The sequence below is a fragment of the Marmota flaviventris genome, chromosome 5, assembly GCF_047511675.1.
Source record: "Marmota flaviventris isolate mMarFla1 chromosome 5, mMarFla1.hap1, whole genome shotgun sequence".
Classification (NCBI taxonomy): Eukaryota; Metazoa; Chordata; class Mammalia; order Rodentia; family Sciuridae; genus Marmota; species Marmota flaviventris.
Genome location: NC_092502.1, coordinates 48,914,555 through 48,921,446, shown reverse-complemented (window position 1 = coordinate 48,921,446; position 6,892 = coordinate 48,914,555).

The window sequence follows — 6,892 nt, the reverse complement described above, 5'->3', positions numbered from 1 at the left end:
TGGTGTCATGGAAGGGCATGGACTTTTGAGCTGAAGAAATGGCTTTACATTCCAACTTTGTTACTTTGTGTCCTTGACCTTTAATCTCTGAATTTAAGAGAGGGTGTGAATGTTAAGTGAGATTCTATCTATAAAAGGATCAGGTGTGCACTTAGTACCTAGTATATGCTCAATAAATTCTTAGTTTGTTTTTCTGCTTCCCTTCTTCCCTTTTCCACTTCCTCCTTATTTCATGTTTCTTTGCTTCTTACCCCATTTGGACTTATTCTTCTTTGTTTCACTTATCTAGACTCTTTCCCCCCTCCAAATCTTTCCCCAAACTGATATGACATATTTTTCAAAACTCCATACATTTTTAACATGTTGTAGGAATATAGGAATGAATTCTTAGAGGATGTGGGCTTGAGGCTGAGAGAACTTTCTGGAAGGGCCCTGAACCTACTGTACATGGAGAAGTTGGGCAATATACATTCCTGCTTGGTTGTTTCAAATTTGTCAAAACTTCAGTTACTACTTATATAAGTAGTTAATCAGATTTGCATCATCATGCAAATCTGGGTTGTTCTTTGCTTCCCTCTTCTGGTGACTTTCTTTTTAGATTTCTTTGGAGAATAGCTGTAATTTGGAGGGTTGTAGTAAACAAGTCAGTAATTCTAGAGTAGTATCTAGTGATTCTAGAGTACCTTCTCCATCTCTCCTTCTGAGAATCTAAGATTGTGTTGTCATTTTACAAGGGTTTACTGACGTCAATGGGGATTGAAAGACTAGAAAAATTTAAATTTGAAATTAGACATGCTGTTGAAGTAACCGAGTAGAACTCAGCTAAGATGATGAGCTTGGGAGAGTGGAGGGGCTCGCTCCCTAAGAATCTTAACTCAGTGACATCAAGTCCAAGGCAGAAAGCAAATTAATAAAGGGACAGATAGTGTAGGGAGTGCTGGCTTAAATACATTCAAATGTAAACATTTCAAGCATTGAATATGCCACACCAAATGTTAGTGGGCTAAATTTGCTCCATGGGGCATCAGTTTGTAATCTTCCCAAGTCTTACAGAATTTGGTCTCCAGGAAGTACAGCCACAGATAACAGCAGTGAGCCAGCAAAGTGGTTACCACCAGGAAAGTTCAACTGGGTATCCAGGGGTGACTTGAGAGGGAGGGTTGTTATGGTGAATAGTACTGGGGGAGTAAGCCAGTAGTTGAGGAGGTCCCAGTTCCCTGGATGAGAGTATTAGGAGGCTGGTCTTAGTGGAGGCGCTCTGTGGTGGTAGAAGGAACAAGACAGATTTACCAACCAGGAAGGCCTAGGTATGAGGCTGGAGATTTTTATTGGGACTCAGAAGAACATAACAAATGGCAAGACTAGCAAGCTCCTCGTCACTACTGAATTACTTGCATGGTTGAACTAGTGATCTTTAAATTCCTTGAAAACATTTTTGTTACTTCTTAAAAACTGATTTTTAACTGCTGAGAAAAATACAGAAGCATAATAGAAAAGAACTTTTAGATTGTCATGTGTAAGGGAAGACAGGATGTTTTCCAAAGCTTAGGGCCAAGTAGGGAATCAAGAGCTTCTTACTTAGGAAAGAGGACTTTGTGGGTAAAGGTATAGGAAACTGGGGTAGGAGATAGAAAAAGGGTTGGCCAGACTTCCTAAAGTATCTAGAATAGGACTGATTTCATATTATTTCAGATAATTTGTCATGATTTTTGGTTTGAACATATTGTAGTTTGGCACCAAAATATAAAACCTAGCTCTTGTCCAGTTAGATCTTTATTATTTATAATATAGCTAAACTTTTAAAAGGAATTATGAACTCTCAGATATGAAATATTCACCTTAGTTAAATCCATGTTCTAAATTCTTTTGGGGGGATTATGGACTATTTTGGCTTTCATATACTACTGATCTTCACATCATGGTTTATACTGTCTTAGAATAATTCTGGCTTGGCTGATATATGTATAGAAGTGTAAAGAATAACAAAAAGAGACAGAAGCAAGGTGCAGGTCCAAAGTAAAAGGGCTGTTCCTCCGAACTGCCAGCTTTATTTATATCCATAGATTACATTAAGTCATTGGCATCATTAGTACATATTGCTCATTTAAAAAGTTACTGTTATATGGGCAGGTTTAGGCGCAGTGACATAATTGTATTATCTAACAAGAGATTTTCTTTATTCCCAAAAGCTTAGTGTCTGAGATTAAGGTCAAGGCTGATAAAACTCTAGCACAGAGCCTCCTCTTGAAGGAGATTACCATAGTAGTTAGGCATTGAGCATGTATTAGTTATCTTACTAGTTCCTGAGAAAAATTTCAGAATATTCCAACTGTGGGAAACACAGCGCCTGTTACTCCCTGAGAGTTTCCTCACCAGACGAATGCTGCCTTGTACATTTCCACAGCCAGAATCCTTACAGCTCCCCTTTTTCTGTTGTATGGTGTTTTGGATGAATAACATTTGTTTTCTCTTTAATGTTGGTGGAGGCAAAAAAAAAAAATAAGGTAGGCATTAACAGTAACAAGCATAACAAAACAGTGCCAGTATTGGTAAACATCCACCTAAGAACAAGGAGTCTGATTTTTTCTGGATTTCCCATAGCTGGGGTATAATAGCAGAACAACATTATCATAAGGATCAAAACATTTACAGAGTTTTGTGTGTAAATTTAGCAAAAAGCAGTAACAAAATTTTCCAGAGTGTATTTTAACCCCCTTTGAGCCAACAGCTGTTGAACGGAGGCTGTTAATGATTTTATATCTCCCCAATTCACTGGAGGTTGGGTGTATTGGGGCCATCTTATGGTGTTCCTTCTCATTCGAGGAGAGTGATTGTCTTTGTTTGACAGAATCCTCCTCATCCAAGGTCAAATGAAACTTGGGGATTGAGTTGTGAAGTCCCTTCTGTCAACTCATGATTGACAGGTCTCATGAACCAAACCGGAATCCAAATAGGACCTGTTGGTGTAAGCACAGTAGCATATCTTTTTCCGCATGTGATTAGAAGTATATGATCTTAACTCAGGTGAGGTGGTCTCTAGACAAATCTTAGATAAGGTGTTTCATTTTTAAAAATAATCTTAGTCTCTTTCTTAAATATTACTTTATAAACTTTTTATATATCATTTTTTGAGTCTATGTGAATCAGTTAACATAATTTAACATTACATATGAAATATAAATCAAACAAAGCAAGAGAGCCTCAAACGCTTTTGTGGGGAAGAGGAAAAATATCTTTACATCTCAAATTGTGAAAGCTTAAATAAAACAGGCTCTCTTTATTGCCTATTAAAAGTATATCTGACATCACCTCTCAGTATAGAGAGTAACACAAAATTTTATAATTTACGACAGATTATTTTTATCTAATTATAGAATTTAAAAGCTCACATATAAAGTTTTAATTAGATTTGTTATTTTTATAATAGACCACTGTTATAGAGAAGTTTAATTTGGAGAACATCAGTTTTGTAAAGATGTTCTCCTAAACCTTATATTCAAAAGACTTTATATGACTACTTTTAGAATATGAAGAAACCAGTTAACAGCCCCACAATTACATTGATGTTTATAATTACACTGATGTTTTTATATTAATCAAGTTTAACTTTGAAGAAAAATTTAGAATCTGGAATATAGCATAATACTCAAAAATAATAGCTTATCAATGTTGGATAAACAATAATGTTTTTAAAGCCTATTTTTTGATAAAACTTCATAATATGTAATTTTTAGTCCAGAGAACACCAACTTGGGAAAGTGTTCTCTTAAGCTTTATATTTAATGAAGTTTAACTTTTAAAGTACACTTGAGAATCCAGAGTGTATAGTAATAATAATAATTACAGATCTGTATGGGTTAACAAAAATCAAAGGATATCCTTAAATCTCTTATACATTTAGGGAACAGTGTAGAAATTGACTTTGTCAAGGCAAACAGATGTAAGACAAGTCTTTACATAACACTTAGGCAAAGCTTAAACAGAATAGTTCTCAGATGCACACATATATACCTAGACACATATATTTTGGGTGTCAACAATATTGTAATAACCTAAATAACAATTTTTAACCAGTTACAAAGTAAAAACAGGAACTTTAAAACAGGAACACACCTTAATTTCCTTAAGACTTAACTTCCCAAGTAATAAAACTTAACAAATACAAGAAAATTATCTTGGTAAGAGTAGACCAATGTTTCAGACTTTGCTTTATATCAGTACATTAAATTTCAAATAAATTTAATGGACTGTGCTAATTATAGCCAATTTAATCATAAATACAAACTTTTTGAAATTTACCCTTCACTTACACAGACTTTCTTATCACTTACTCAGACACTCTTGTCACTTACCCAGACCCTCTTATTGTTTCACAATTTTTACCATAGAAGACTTTCTTACCCAGAAACATTTTCTGTTTCCTTTATATGCTAATACAAGCCTTACATCTAATTTCCATCATAAATCTTATGTCTAACTCCTTCCACAAGCCTTATATCTAATTTCCCATCACAAACCATCTTATATTTAATTCTCCATTACAATATTATATATCTTTCTCTCCTTTTAAATTTATAATTTGAAAACATCTTATATTTAATTCTCCATTACAAACAATCTTATATATCTTTCTCTCCTTTTAAATTTATAATTTGAAAATTTGCAAAATTGTAACTTTAGGTAAATTACTCCTCTAAATAAGGTGAAATACTTTGTTGTTTATATTATGTTAATTGAATACAGCTGAAACATTTTGGATCCTTTGTATATATAATTACACCTGTTAGAACTTTAACTCTTAGTAACCTTGCTTTAGTGAAGACCCAGACAAAGCAATCTTAAACTTCTTTGTTAATTTATCCATTTGAGAAAACATATTTATGAAGATTCATTCCACTTATGTTAAATTTAATTTACTCATTTTAACTGTAAAAAATTAAAATATCAGAAAAATGTAATTAACAGTATTAATCATTCTTTTCCAGTTGAAGAAAAATCCTAGAAGCAATGACTATTACATTATTACATTATAGAGATTTATAGAAATCAACACTTTATTGTCTGACCACCTAGAAAATATTTGTGAGTTAGAATTTTAAATACATCTATATTTTTATTTGATTACTTGATTTGAATTAAATTATTTGGATTCATTTTTTTGGTTTAAATTTTCATTTATGACTGCTCATTTGTCTAAATACAAATTTTGATAACAAATACCTAATATATAGGCATAGGACAGGCCTGTACAGCTGGAAATGCCAGGTATAAAATCCAACAGCCATGATGGACACTGAGATCAAAGGTTTCAGATGGTTATCATCTTAACTCCAACATCACCATGTCTATATCCTCCGAATGATTTATTAAAATAAATTTTTGAATGTATTTGAGAGCTAACCCTGGAGAAGTTGGCATCTGGACAAGGACAGAATGTAAAAACCTTTATAGTTAGATAAAATAAGACTGATCAGAAAAATACATTAACTTATGTAGAGTATTAAAAAACGTACATGGCTGCAATACTAACTTCTTCATCAGGTCAGAGTGTACCTTTAGCTCAGATAAGAGTCAGTTGGAAGTCTGTGAAATTCTCAGAAAAAAAAAAATTGAAAAAGAAAGCTTGTACATTTGGAATCGTTTACTTTTGTCTTTTTGTGCTGTAACATTAGAGAGGAACTGGTTAAGAAAGCTGGCTGAAAACAGCTGAGATAGCCAGCTAAGCAGTTTTGATTTAAAAGGGACACTTTTTTCCTTCTTTCATCTAAACTGGTTTTCATAAGCCTAGTAGTCTTATAGGCCCTGTAATTTACATTTTAACTATAAGGCTAGGAAAGCTAGAGATCCAGCTGAAGCTAAGAGGTGAGGAAAACTGTTGTAACACTTTTTATTTTATAAGATTATTCTCTTAAATAACAGTTGTAGTTTATATTCTTTTTGGAGAGTTCTTTTTTCTTCTTTTTGTTTTTAATTGTTCATGCTCTAATTGGCAAGTGGGATTCAGCCTAATAGGACAAACAGCTAAATTATGAGTTTTTCCTTTCTCCTGTACTTGTTGCATATTTTCCATTAAATCAGGATCTAGGTGGGGGTGGGGTGATTGCTGCTGCTGGCCACTGCAGATAATTTAAAGGGGCCACACACCCAGGAGGCGCTGGGATTGTGGCAGTGGGCAGTGTGGGAGGGAAAGAGAGCCTGGGATGAGAATTATAAAGCTTAAATTTAGAAATGGCATCATGACAAAGAAAACAAACTTCCAGCACAAGCACAGGAGCTCCATGGCTCCTCATCAAGCTTCTTACCTATATCTTCCCAATCTTTTGAACATAAAGAATCACTTTCTGGGTACCAGGAGCAACAAGAATCTATTTCTGCCAGCAAAGTAGAAAATAAATAAGTAAATAGCATTACTTACAGTCCAGGCTTGTGAAGTAAATCAGAAAGTTCAGCTTGATGATGATGGTGTTGAGCATCAGGGAATTTCCCATAGCTTACAAGTGAGGCTGGGTACCAGATGAAAGATGCATGTCAAAGCCTGTTTCAGGCAGTAAGCTACTCCCTTCCCCTGTTAATGTGTCTGTCTCGGGTGCCAGCTGTAAAGAAAAACAAAACGAGACAGAAGCAAGGTGCAGGGCCAAAGTAAAACAGCTGTTCCTCTGAGCTGCCAGCTTTATTTATATTCATAGGTTACATTAAGTAATTGGCATCATTAGTACATATTGCTTATTGTATAAAGTTACTGTTATGTGGGCAGGTGAGGATGCAGTGACATAATTGTGTTATCTAACAAGAGAGTTTCTTTATTCTCAAAAGCTGAGTGTTTGAGATTAAGCCAAGGCTGATAAAACTCTAGCACAGAGCCTCCTCATGAAGGAGATTACCATAGTAGTTA